Here is a 14,490-nt window from a genome sequence, read left to right on the forward strand (position 1 = left end):
CAAGCACCAATAGAGCAGGTTTGCATAAGAGCCCACCTGGTCTCCTTCTCCAAACTTTCTCAAACCAGATCTTCATCCTGTCCTGATCCATCCAACCCTTGTCTTGAACGCAGACAACCACTCCTCAAGGAATGTCTTTTTTTGGCATTGTTTTGCATTTGAAAATCAGCATAGGAGGCAGCTTGGTTTCATCAGCACAACAAGCTAGAACTGTATAATGGCCCTTTTTGTGTCCACTTGTCTTCACACTTAGGTTTTCACTCCTTTCATATCAACAGTCTGTTACTTGGTACATCAAATTGAAGGGCGACTTTGTTCATATTTATAATCTATCCCAACTCAAACTGATGTGTCTTCCAACAGGAATGACAAAACGATAAAATTCAATGGACCTTCTGCTCATAGCTTTCAGGCATCTTTTGGGCAAGTCTGGTGCGTGTTCGCATGCTTAGTCCATTCTGTTTCATGAACCTGAAGCACCAATTGTGTCCTCCTTTGAAATCAGTAACTTCTGCCTGACCAGGCAGTGGTGCAGTGGATACAGCGTCGGACTGGGATGCGGAGGCCCTAGGTTCAAGACCCCGAGGTCGCCAGCTTGAGTGCCGGCTCATCTGGCTTGAGGGAGAAACAAAAACAAAAATAAAAAACTCACCAGCTTGGACCCAAGGTCGCTGGCTCGAGCAAGGGGTTACTCGGTCTGCTGAAGGCCCATGGTCAAGGCACATATGAGAGAACAGTCAATGAACAACTAAGGTGTCACAACAAAAAACTGATGATTGATGCTTCTCATCTCTCTCCGTTCCTGTCTGTCTGTCCCTATCTATCCCTCTCTCTGACTCTCTCTCTGTCCCTGTAAAAAAAGAAAAAGAAAAAGAAATGAGTAATTCTTTTTCATCAGCAGTTCTTCTTGCCTCATGCTGAATCATCTTTGTGAACACAGGAATACCACCTTTGTGGACACAGGAATTCCAATTGCCCTTTGCTCTTCAATCTATATCTTCAACTCTCTCTAAATCAGGCCATTTTGCTGACTTGCCTCTCATGGCCTCTTCTTCCCATAGCCCAGCCAGTCTCAAACTGATTTCTCAGTTGGAGGAGGACCAAACTTACATTCAGCAGCACGATTTCCATTCACTTTTGCAAACTGGATAACTTTCAACTTGAATTCAGCACTGTATGAAAATCTTTTCTGAGCCATTTCTGGGCAGAACGTGGCAAAATGTAACCTACCGTAATATACCAGTAACAAGTACGAAACAATGAGCGCAAAGGTAATAAGTGCCAAAAAGCAGGAAATCCAAGTAAAAAAAAACTACAGCAATAACGCAAAAATAAGTGTGTGGGAAATGCAAGTAAAACAATCTACAACCACTGTATTATATGCACCCAGTTTTTAGACCCCAAATTTTTCAAAAAAGGGTGTGTCTTATACATGGGGAAATACAGTCAAGTGCAGCTAATTGGTAAAAGCGAACCACACCTAATTAGCAGCTGCCTAATAATCAAGTTGAACCACCCAATTAGGCCTTAAAACTACTTTAACCTGACCTTGGTTATGAAGGGAATGACTACAGTTTTAAGTGTAATTAGGGATTACCCATGCAGTCATTCCCTGCCCCCAGAAATCCTTACTCCATTGAGAGTTGACTCTATCAGTTGAAAAGGAAAATCCTTCTTTGAGGTTAACAACAAAAAGGGTGGCAGACTATGATCTCTATAATTCCTATCAGTTCTAATGTCTGAATACAATTCTAGAACATTTTGGGTGTGGGCAGCATTAAAGTAACCACTATTTAAAACTAAGCTTTGCTTTTATTTTAACTATTATCATAAAGGAAATAAAGGCCTTGGAAACATTCAGAACATATTCAGAAAGTAATGAACAGGAACCTCAGAGTCTATATAAAATAGAATAGATGTCGAATAAAACTTAACAATTTCATGAAAAGTCACACAAATTAAAAGCTCAAATGATTTCTTCAAAGAAATGCAGTACTATTTTCAATACACATGACAAATTAAAACCAAACTAACATTCATAATAGCTAAAGAATGGAAGCAAGCCAAATGCCCATCCACTGATGAATGGATAAATAAAATGTGGTAAATCCATACAGTGAAGTATTAGTCAGTAATAAAAAGAACTAAAGTACCATAAAGAACTTCTAGAACTCAACAATAACAAAAAATCCTGATTAAAAAATAGGCAAAGGTCTGACCTGGTGGTGGCGCAATAGATAAAGCATTGACCTGAGATGCTGAGGACCCTCGTTCAAAACCCCGAGGTCACTAGCTTGAGTGCAGAGTCACTGGCTTGATCATGGGATCACGGACATGACTCCATGCTTGCTGGCTTGAGCCCAAGGTCATTAGCTCAGCTGAAACCCCCATGGTCAAGGCACACACCACAAGCAATCAATGAACAACTATGAGTTGATACTTCATGCTCCGCCCCATACTCTGTCAAATAAAAAACACAATCTTTAAAACAACAACAACAAAAACTCAAACTGCCTGGTAACTCAGATGGTTAGAGCGCCATTCTGACATGCCTAGGCTGCGTGCTGGATATCAATCAGGGCACATACAAGAATCAACCCATGGCCTGACCAGGTGGTGACTCATTGGATAGAATGTTGGACTGGGATGTAGAGGATCCAGGTTCAAGACCCCGAGGTTGCCAGCTTGAGCGCAGGCTCATCTGGTTTGAGGAAAAGCCCACCAGCTTGAACCCAAGGTCGCTGGCTCCAACAAGGGGTTACTTGGTCTGCTGAAGGCCTGTGGTCAAGGCACATATGAGAAAGCAATCAATGAACAACTGAGGTGCTGCAACGCGCAATGAAAAACTAATGATTGATGCTTCTCATCTCTCTCTGTCCCTGTCTAGCCCTCTCTCTGACTCTCTCTGTCTCTGTAAAAGAAAAAAAAAAAAGCATCTGAACCAGTGATGAATGATAGGTGGGCTTTTTCAAAAAACAAAAACAAAACCAGGGTGGAATAGATGTTCTAGACTGAGAAAACAAGAAAGGCAAAGTCTTGCATGTAGTAAAGTACAAAATATATTTAGAGAACACTAAATGGCCCCAATTTGTCAAAATCTAAGATCAAAAAGGTAGACCAGGGCCTGACCAGGTGGTGACACAGTGGAGAGAGTGTCAACCTGAGGACCTTGAGGACCCAGGCCCCGAGGTTGCCGGTTGGGTGTGGGATCGTAGATATAATCCCGTGGTCACTGGTTTGAGCCCAAGGGTCACTGGCTGGGCTGGAGCTCCCTGGTCAAGGTACACATGAGAAAGAAATCAATGAACAACTAAAGTGCTGCAACTATGGGTTGATGCTTTTCATCTCTCTGTCTGTCTGTCTCTCTCTCTCTTGCTTAAAAAAAAAAGTAGACCAGGGTCAGATCATGAATTTAAACTAAACAGCAGAGGATGCTGATGAACTGAAGCAGGGCAATGATGTGACCCTGTCTACTTCAGAAAAGTCTATGTAGAATGAATTGAAAGAAAAAGAAAGTAGATTCTTGAGAGCAAATTATTGCAGTATTCTAGGACAAAGATAAACAGAAGCCAGAAAGGGGTTTTGGCAGTAGAAATCTGCCAGGAAAGGGTAGGCAGGGAGTTACATTAAAGTAGAATCAATAAGCCTTAGCAACTAAGGATGTGGAAATAGGAAGAAGAGTCATAGGTAGGAGCTTCCAGTCCAGGTGTGGAGGGAACTGTGGTATTAATGACAAAAAATATGTCAGAAGTTCTGGGTTGTTTGGGGGAAGTAAAGAAGAGGTAAGAAATATGATTAAGTTTGGTTTTAGACTTAAGAAATATGATATTCAAGTGGTTAGATATGTGGCACCAGCGACAAACAGAGGGATTTGGATTTTATAAACATAAGACACAGAAAACCAAGTTTTCACTACATAGCAGGGTTTTATGCTTTATGAGTGAATAAAATTGCCAACAAAAAGAAGCATTAATAAAATTAATTTGAACTATATAATGTATATATAATGATTGCTATGGTTCATTCAATTTAGTCCATACTACAAATATTTTAAAATTTCAAATTATTCAGAGCTCTCAGGTTTTACCCTAGAAGCCTAAAACAGAGGCAAAGTTAAGAAGGCTAGCTATAGCCCTGGCCGGTTGGCTCAGCGGTAGAGCGTCGGCCTAGCGTGCGGAGGACCCGGGTTCGATTCCCGGCCAGGGCACACAGGAGAAGCGCCCATTTGCTTCTCCACCCCTCCGCCGCGCTTTCCTCTCTGTCTCTCTCTTCCCCTCCCGCAGCCAAGGCTCCATTGGAGCAAAGATGGCCCGGGCGCTGGGGATGGCTCTGTGGCCTCTGCCTCAGGCGCTAGAGTGGCTCTGGTCGCAACATGGCGACGCCCAGGATGGGCAGAGCATCGCCCCCTGGTGGGCAGAGCGTCGCCCCTGGTGGGCGTGCCGGGTGGATCCCGGTCGGGCGCATGCGGGAGTCTGTCTGACTGTCTCTTCCTGTTTCCAGCTTCAGAAAAATGGAAAAAAAAAAAAAAAAAAAAAAGAAGGCTAGCTATAAAATAAACCTGTTCTTCAGAAATATTTTAATCTTGTACCAATGATGTATCTAAAATGTCTTCCAAAAATTTCAAATACCATATATTCCACACTACTGCTGAAAAAGGTTTAGATGTAATTTATTTTTAGACCAGAGGTTAAGAAATGTTTCCAAGGCAGAACTTAGAATAAATTTCAGACTGATTTTTCAGTTTTGTATTCAAATAACAAATTACCTATTAAATATGCACTATATACTATCATAACATACAGACTCAAGCAATCTATGAATTTTCTTATTCATCAACCAGATAAAATAAGGCACGGATAGAGTAAGTCACAAGTAATGTTAGAGAGCTGGTTCTAGAATCTATGTCACCTATCTCTTAGTCCACTACTCTTCCCCATCACCCAAAGGTCCAAGTGTGGTACCCTTCCCTGTACCTTGACAATCTACAAAAATAATTATACAGCCACTAAACGGACTGTTTTAGCTTTCTACTTGGGAAGAAGCTATGACAGTGAAACTATTTTATGGCTAATTTCCAAGCCCTTGACCTACAAAAGCTCTTCACTAACACAATACAAGAGATCTGGATCTGATTACCATTCCTAGACTCTCACTTCTGGCTAAGGAAATGCTACTGCAGAAACACAGAATGAGTCTGAGGGAAGTTTGAGGAAAACTTTTGCCCACTCAAAAAGCAACCCCCTTTGAATGACCAAAGAGGTGTGATTATAATCTCATTGCAAAAAAGAAAATAATTATAAAAAAAGAATAAAACAGAATACACAGATGCCTAGAAATCTTTACTCAAACTATGTCTAGGAATAAATAACAACTGGATTAAAGAAGCATGGCAATTATGTAACTGGCATACAAAAGTTAAGATTTTTATTACTTGGCCAAACCAGATAAAATCTCAAAGTAGCCAGTAACAAAATGACAAGTCTCCTTTTAATTAAGAAACCTCACAGCCTCGAGGTAATTCCCATTAACATGGACAAATATCATCCTCTTGCTGGAGTATTATTCATTTTCAGAGGGCCAGAAATCTGAAATGCTTTTCTAGAAGGTTATTTCAACAAACTTGGGTGTGCTTGCTGTTCTAGTCCTAGGATGGTGGCCTCCCACAAAGTCCTTCAGAGAGGGGAAAGGGTACAGGGCTGTCTCTTTCACATCATACTACACATCAGCAGGAAAGAGTTAACTGGACTCTCCCTAACAGATGATTACTATCAATGTCTCCAAAAGGTGGACCCGACACCAACAAGGGCCTCTGGGGAGGCTGAAAACTAAACCTGGCTGTAAATTAGGTCAACTTTGAGAGTTACTGCTCAATTGTACAAAGCTACTCGGGTCCCCAAATCCCAGGCCAAGGACCCAAGGCCCAAGGGCACTGGATTCAGTTGCACCTATCCAGCTCAACCAGGTTATACTTGGGTAAAAGCAATCGTCTCCTCACTCAAAGTTGGAACGCGGGGAGGCAAACCTAGGTCGTGGGCACCGCTCAATCACTGCATTTCCAAACAAGCACTCAAGGGCCACTGTCACCCAGAAGTAGAGCAGATGCCCTAGGCTTTAGCCGACTGCAGCCAGCATTGTTTACGCTCTTTCGCTGCTTTAGCCTCTGATGGGCCAGGAAAGTCCCCTGTACTGCCCACCAGGGCTGCCGGCATGGGCATGCATGGGATGCTTGACCCTCACCCGCAGTTTGACACTTACGCTCCCAGGCAGGGAGAGGTCAGGAGCCCTAATGTCCGAGCAGAATCAGCAGGAATACCGGGAGGGCAGCAGCATTGGTGCGGCTGGCCGGCTGGGAAACTCCTCCTCCAGGGGCGGGGCCCAGAGCATGCTGCCAGAGTGCCTGCCCCTCCCTGCAAACGCTAACAGTTTAAAGGGGCCGCTGTACTTGGCCTGGAAGTCCACAGGACTAGGGTGCCCCATCTAGCCTACAGGATTTCTAAGGCAAGAGGCAAATTAAGGACCAACCAGGAAGCCTCCACCATGGTTAGCTGGACGTCTTTTTTAGTGGCAACACATGTAATGATGCAGAAACAAAGGAGATGACCAGTTCCTAGTATCACAATTCTAATCCAGGGTTCAGAAAAATTGCTGCAGGAAACAGCCAAAGCAACATGATAAATATATAGCCCCTTTAATATGCTGCTTATTTCATTAGCTTGAGCAGTCGGTATTTCAAATGGCAACTCAAAGGTCTAGAAAAGATTTCTGGCTGCCTGTACTGCTTCACTCACTCTTTCACTAACTTCCTTCTATATAATACCGGGAATTCCAGACAATAATATGCATAATAGAAAAATAACACTCTTCTTGTGAGTAAAATGTAATCTTTCAAAAACTGGCCAATGCCCTGGCCGGTTGGCTCAGTGGCAGAGCGTTGGCCTGGCATGTGGAAGTCCAGGGTTCGATTCCCAGCCAGGGCACACAGGATAAGTGCTCATCTGCTTCTCCACCCTTCCCCCTCTCCTTCCTCTCTGTCTCTCTCTTGCCCTCCCGAAGCCAAGGCTCCACTGAAGCAAAGTTGGCCTCAGGCGCTAGAATGGCTCTGGCTGCAACGAAGCAACGCCCCAGATGGGCAGAGCATCGCCCCCTGGTGGGCATGCCGGGTGGATTCCAGTCGGACACATGCGGGAGTCTGTCTACCTCCCCGCTTCTAAGTTTGGACAATTTTTAAAAAAAGGCCAAGAATTCACTACAAGTCTAGGTATCTACACAAAGAAATCTTGCATGCAAATACAACTGTTCATTCATCTAATTTAATATGAAGAGTTTTTGAGAAAATTATAGGAGAAACTGGATTAATATCTCAGGAAGTTAAGAGTGATTTCTGAACTCTCCATAGGTTACCAATGGATTTTAATTTTCTTTTATTTTTAAAGATTTTTTTATTGATTGATTTTTTTTAGAGAGAGAGGGCAGTGGGAAATGCGAGGGAATTTCTCATATGTGCATTAGCTAGGCAAGCTGGGGGTTTTGAACTGGTGACCTCGGCATTCCAAGTTGATGCTTTATCCATTGCGCCACCACAGATCAGGCTATATTTTCTTTTCATAGAGGGAATTTTTCCTCAATCTCAGCTTACAAGGTTTGAATGCATTTTGTGTCTCCTTCATATGTTGGGAAAGATATTTGTGTGTGTGTTTTTAAAGCCTGTATTCTTCCACCTAAACTAGATAAGCACCTTACTAAAGGCTTTAATCACCACCAGACCAGTATGGGACTCAATTTAGTGAAGCTAAAGACCATTAATAAGTGCCCTAACATCTTCCATCTCAAATGGAGTTCAATGGCCTGACCTGTGGTGGCACAGTGGATAAAGCGTCAACCTGGAAATGCTGAGGTCGCCGGTTCGAAACCCTGGGCTTGCCTGGTCAAGGCACATATGGGAGTTGATGTTTCCAGCTCCTCCCCCCTCTCTCTCTCTCTTTCTGTCTCTCCCTCTCCTCTCTAAAATGAATAAATAAATAAAAAAATGGAGTTCAAGTGAAAATTTGGATTCCAAAGGACAGGCAAGAAAACTGCTCTACTAGGGAGTAGGCCCAGGTTACCCTTATGTGGAATGTCTTAGAGAATTCAAGGCTAAGTAAATGATACTTTTGAGTCACGTAATTAAGATTTTCTTTCACTACATCCCCATCAAGCTTATCACACTACTAGAAAGCCCGGGGGTCATACGAAATGACTGCTGTTCTAGATATTATAAATTGTAATTAAAATGATTTGTGCAAAGGTGTCTGCTAATGCAGTAGCAAATGGGTTAATGTCTTGAAATAATTCCTCCATTTCATTAAGTAAGGTCTCAGGAACTCTTTTATTCCATTCTAAATGTGCCGAACTGGCTTCTGAGGGATCAAGTATATATAATTGAGCAAACTTTCTTTTCCCGTCAGAAGGATGCAAAGTTCCAGTTTGATGGTAAACTTGACCATGAAGTCGAAAGCAATAAAGTCCTGGTCCAGGCAAGTCAATTGGTTTGTTTCCCATGGACACAAAAGCAAACGAACTATTAATGGATCGAATGCTATCCATGTACTGTTTGCTATTTGGATGCTGATTAGTCAATAATTTATTCAAGAGTGGTGGATAATTCTCAATTAGTGGAACTACAATGTTTCTGTACTTGCAACATTGAGAAAATCCTTTCTTGCCACAGTCAAATCAATTAATTTCTAACTTGAAGTTTAAGGACTGACAGTGTTCACATTTAATATTCATGTCACCAGAGGAATGCTCAAAAATTAAAGTTTCTCTGTTTGAAACTGTTTTAATCCTTTTTGCATTTCGGTCAGCATTACTCTGTCGTTTTTTTGCATTTCTCTCCTGCCTTTGTTCAAGGGACTCATTTTGTCGAGACAGGCTTTTTTGTCTTGCATCTGAGGCAAGCCTTGTTTCTCTATGCTCATCAGTCTCATTTTGCCGAGAAAGACGCATTTGCTCTGTGACTGAAGCAAGCCTTGTCTTTCTCTGCTCAGTGGTTTCTTTTTGTCAAGAAAGCCGTTTTTGTGCAGCTTTAGCTCCTTTTCTCTCCTCTTCAGTGCTGTATTTTCTAGGAGGCATTCTTAAAAGAAATTACGTTAAGACGTAGTTTTTATGTAAAACAGATGATTGCCAATGCAAACAAATGTTCACCTTCCCCCTGACCCGCTCAATTTGTGTTCAGCCGTGGCAACTTCACCCCATTGGCTAGTACAGTTACGCAAGCAACCAATAAGCTATCGGCGACAAACAGACACTTAAGCCGCATATAATAAAGATTCTGAGTAAAAATGGTTTGCAGACCAGCTTTCCCATTAGACTGTGAATACATTTCAGCCCTTCAGAGGCAAGGGCTGAAATGTATCTTAATCATCTTTTTCTTCTAGTGTGTGATACAAAATGAATACTCAATAAATATTTATCCTAAAAGGTATGACCAACACCTTCTTTGATACAGGAATCCAGCTTATCTCAATAAGCATAGTACAGTACATACCCATTACAATGCTTTTAGTGAACTAAAAATTTAGAGCCCTGGCCGGGTAGCTCAGTTGGTTAAAGCATCATCCTGATACGACAAGCTTGTGAGTTCAAGTCCTCGGTCAGGGTATATACGAGAATCAACTAATAAATGCATAAATAAGTGGAACAACAAATTGATGTTTCTCTCTCAAATCAATAGAAATAAATAACTACATAAATAATAAAAGCAAATGTATAGCTCCATCCCACTGACTGTCCCTCCCCGTGTTCTAGTTGTCAAAAGCAGCATTACTGAGAACTGGGAAGGGAGAGATTTTTTGAGCTAAGGGCTTTTAAGTCAGGTTTTCTGAGGTATGAAATATACAGTAAAATTCACTCTGTTTAGTACAAAACTCTGTGAGTTTTGACAAATATAGGGCCATGTATTTATCACCACAAATCAAGAACATCTCCATTAGCCAAAAAAATTCCCTTGTACTCTTTTGTAGTCAGCTCCTCTCCTCTAAGCAATCACTTCACTGATCAGTATTCTCTCTCTACAATTTTGCCTTTTCCACAGCATCATATAAAAAGAATCATTCAAGCCCTGGCCGGATAGCTCAGTTGGTTAAAGCATCATCAAGAAGTGCAGAGGTTGCAGGTTCAATCCCCAGTCAGGGAACATACAGGAAGAGATTGATGTTCCTGTCTCTCTCTTACTTTCTGCCTTCCTCTCCCTAAAATCAATAAAGTTAACTTCCTGACCTGTGGTGGCGCAGTGGATAAAGCGTCGACCTGGAAATGCTGAGGTCGCTGGTTCGAAACCCTGGGCTTGCCTGGTCAAGGAACATATGGGAGTTGATGCTTCCAGCTCCTCCCCACCTTCTCTCTCTGTCTCTCTCTCCTCTCTAAAGTGAATTTAAAAAAAATTAAAATAAAAAAAAAATAAAGTTAATAGTTAAAAAAATGTGTAGAAAAAGAATCATTCAGTATAGTCTTTTCTCTCTGGTTTTTCCCTTAGTATAATCCAACTGAGATGACATATTTTGTTTCACATATCAGTAGCTTGTTCCTTTTTATTGCTGAGTAGTACTCCCACATAGGATCCAACACATTCTGTTCATTCACTTTCTAGTTGAAGGACATGTGAACTGTTTCCAGTTTTTAGCAGTTATGAAAATAACTGCTACAGATTTTTGTATGAACATAAGTTTTCATTTTTCTTGGGCAAATACTCAGGAGGGGAATGCTGGGTAGTATGTTTAATTTTATACATAACTGGAATTGTTTTCTACAGTGGCTGTATAAACCATTTTGCACTCCTCCTCTACTAGTAATATATGAGAGTTCAAGTTTAAGTGAATTATTACTTAGTACTCATTTCAGTATAAGTCACTATTTTGTACCTATGATTTAAAGCCAGTTCTTTTCGCAATTTAGTAGCAATGTTTTCTTTTGGGTTTTTTGGGGTTTTTTTAGCAGCAATGTTTTTAATGTTCTCTTCTATTTGAGGGCCTTCAGCAGACCGGTAACCCCTTGCTCAAGCCACTGACCTTTGGTCCAAGCTTGTGAGCTTTTGCTCAAACCAGATGAGCCCGTGCTCAAGCTGGCAACCTCAGGGTCTTGAACCTGGGTCCTCGGCATCCCAGTCCGACGCTCTATCCACTGTGCCACCGCCTGGTCAGGCAACACTTTATTCATTTTAGAGAGGAGGGGGGAGAAAGACAGAGACAGAGAGAGAGAGAGAGAGAGAGAGAGATAAAGGGGGAAGGAGTAAAAAGCATCAACTCCCATATGTGTCTTGACAAGGCAAGCCCAGGGTTTCTATACAGTGACTTTTTAGCATTCCAGGTTAACGCTTTATCCACTGCAATACCACAGGTCAGTGATATGAATCTTGGATGCTACTTTATAACATTTTCAAAGAGAAACATTAATAAAAATTACTCTTTCAAATCACACCCAAAAGTAGTCAAATCTGGTCATTTTTGTCTGGATATCAATAAGCAGTAAGGAGGCCCTGGCCAGTTGGCTCAGTGGTAGAGCATTGGCCTGGCGTGCAGGAGTCCCGGGTTCGATTCCTGGCCAGGGCACACAGGAGAAGCGCCCATCTGCTTCTCCACCCCTCCCCCTCTCCTTCCTCTCTGTCTCTCTCTCCCCCTCCCACAGCGAGGCTCCATTGGAGCAAGGATGGCCCGGGCACTGGGGATGGCTCCTTGGCCTCTGCCCCAGGCGCTGGAGTGGCTCTGGTCGTGATGCCACGGAGGGGCAGAGTATTGCCCCCTGGTGGGCAGAGCCGTCGCCCCCTGATGGGCGTACCGGGTGGATCCCGGTCGGGCGCATGCGGGAGTCTGTCTGACTGTCTCTCCCCGTTTCCAGCTTCAGAAAAATACAAAAAACAAACAAACAAACAAAAAAAGTAAGGATAAACAAAATGTACTGCTAGTAAGAATAAACCAAAACAGACATTACACATCTGTCAGTCAGAATGGTTCTCCAACATGCAGATGTTTTCCTGCAGCCTAACTAAAACTCCTCAACAATGTCTTTATATAGCAAGTCATATTAAACATCTTCTTAAAAAAACAGCTTTATCAATAGTATAATTCTCTTAATTACAAAGCAAAAAGAAGCTTACAAGAAAATATTAAGAAACTTTGTAAATACTGTGTTCAATATTACAAAAAATGCTTTTAATAAGGGAAGAGTCTGAATTTTTATACATTGCTGGTGAGCATATAAATTGGAAAATATTTGACATTAACAACCTATACCAAGAGAACTGAAAGCATATGCCCACACAAAAAGTTGTAAATAAATGTTAATAGCCCGAAGTGGGAATAACCCCAAAAATCCATCAAGTGATAAATGGGTAAATAAAATGTGGTACACCTATATAAGGGAATATCACTCATCCATAAAAAGGAATGAAGTACTGATATATGCTGCAATGTGGGTTAACCTTGAATACATTATGCTAAGTAAAACAATACAGACACAAAAGGCCATATGTTGTATGATTCCATTGGTAGAAAATGCCCAGGTTAACCTGAGCAGGTGGTGGCGCAGTGGATAGAGCATCGGACTGGGATGCGGAGGACCCAGGTTCGAGACCCCTGAAGTCGCCAGCTTATGCGCAGACTCATCTGGTTTGAGCAAAGCTCACCAGCTTGGACCCAAGGTTGCTGGCTTGAGCAAGGGGTTACTTGGTCTGCTGAAGGCCCACGGTCAAGGCACATATGAGAAAGCAATCAATGAACAACTAAGGTGTCGCAATGAAAAACTAATAACTGATGCTTCTCATCTCTCTCCGTTCCTGTCTGTCTGTCCCTATCTATCCCCCACTCTCTCTCTGTCTCTGTAAAAAAAAAAAAAAAAAAAAAGAGAGAGAGAGAGAATGCCCAGGTTAGGCAAACCCACAGAGACAGAAAGTAGAGTAATGGTTGCCAGGGGCTGGGGAGGCAGGTAGCAAGAACTTAATATTTTATTGATTTTTTAAAGAGCTAGAAAGAGAAAAGGAGAGAAAGGGGAATGGGAAGGGAAGCATTCATTTGTCATTCCACTCAGTCATGCATTCTTTGGTAGTTCCCCATGTGTCCTGGACCTGGAACCCAAGGTTGTTTTAGGATGATGCTCTTAACTGACAGAACTAACCAGTCAGGGCCAGCAATGATCTATTTCTTAAACTGGGTGGTAGGGATATGGATCTTTCCTTCGTTAAATTTATAACAAATAATGTATTATTTTTAAAATGTATTAAATATTCAATGAGTTTAAAAATGAAAGAAAAAAAAACTTCTGCTACTAACTAGTAGAACCTTATAATTTAAAAAGTTGAATACCATAGAGTTCAAGCAGATGTATAGGAAGGCACTGTTTAAAAAAATCTGAGAGGAGTACTGGGCTGGAAAGAAGAAAATTTACAGCCCTAGATCCTAACTCTGCCATCAACTAGCTGAGAAACCTAAGGGATATCATTTATTTAATCTTTGAGGGCTTTAGTGTTCTCATGCATAAAACAAGGAGTATTAACAACTCTGCTACCTCTAAAATTTTATGAAACAGTGTTCCACATCTATTTATGTATAATAAATAGCATGCTTGCAATTCCAAGTTCTTCAATTACTAAGCTAGCTGCAGTTAATGTCAAACGTTTGGAAAGTGCTCTACTTCAGTGGTAAAAACTCAAAGCCCCATTCTCTCTGGCCCTTGGTTAGATAACTGCAAAGGAATGGTAGTTGGCTTTACATTAGAATCACAGAGGCAATAATAATCCACAACCATAGTTGCTTACATGTGAGGTCTAGCATCACTTTCCTTTTTCAGACACTCTAAACCCTGGTAGAATATATTTTGTCCCCAGGCCAAAAAGCTGGCATTCACACAAGCTACCTAAAAAGCAAAATTTTAATTATCAGCCTTTTATGCCTTGGCAAAGAAAGTAATGTGGTAAAAGGTAAAAACACTGATTCAAGAAGTCAGAAATATGAACTGTATTTCTTTCTCCATATACATAGTATTGAGAAGAATTTCTTTTTTTTTTTTTTTTTTTTTTTGCATTTTTCTGAAGCTGGAAACAGGGAGAGACAGTCAGACAGACTCCCGCATGCGCCCGACCGGGATCCACCCGGCACGCCCACCAGGGGGCGATGCTCTGCCCACCAGGGGGCGATGCTCTGCCCATCCTGGGCGTCGCCATGTTGCGACCAGAGCCACTCTAGCGCCTGGGGCAGAGGCCACAGAGCCATCCCCAGCGCCCGGGCCATCTTTGCTCCAATGGAGCCTTGGCTGCGGGAGGGGAAGAGAGAGACAGAGAGGAAGGTGCGGCGGAGGGGTGGAGAAGCAAATGGGCGCTTCTCCTATGTGCCCTGGCCGGGAATCGAACCCGGGTCCTCCACACGCTAGGCCGACGCTCTACCGCTGAGCCAACCGGCCAGGGCTGAGAAGAATTTCTGAGTCATTTAGCACAATTTGTGGCACCAAGTAGTCAGTATCATA

At 42.2% G+C, this 14,490-nt stretch overlaps 1 protein-coding gene across 3 annotated transcripts in view; it reads right to left on the minus strand.

The window, feature by feature from the left end:
* Window positions 1–14,490, minus strand: part of CKAP5 (cytoskeleton associated protein 5) — a 124,879-nt gene that overhangs the window by 92,608 nt on the left and 17,781 nt on the right. The window lies entirely within an intron of this gene.

The sequence above is a fragment of the Saccopteryx bilineata genome, chromosome 1 (assembly GCF_036850765.1).
Source record: "Saccopteryx bilineata isolate mSacBil1 chromosome 1, mSacBil1_pri_phased_curated, whole genome shotgun sequence".
NCBI classification, from domain to species: Eukaryota; Metazoa; Chordata; class Mammalia; order Chiroptera; family Emballonuridae; genus Saccopteryx; species Saccopteryx bilineata.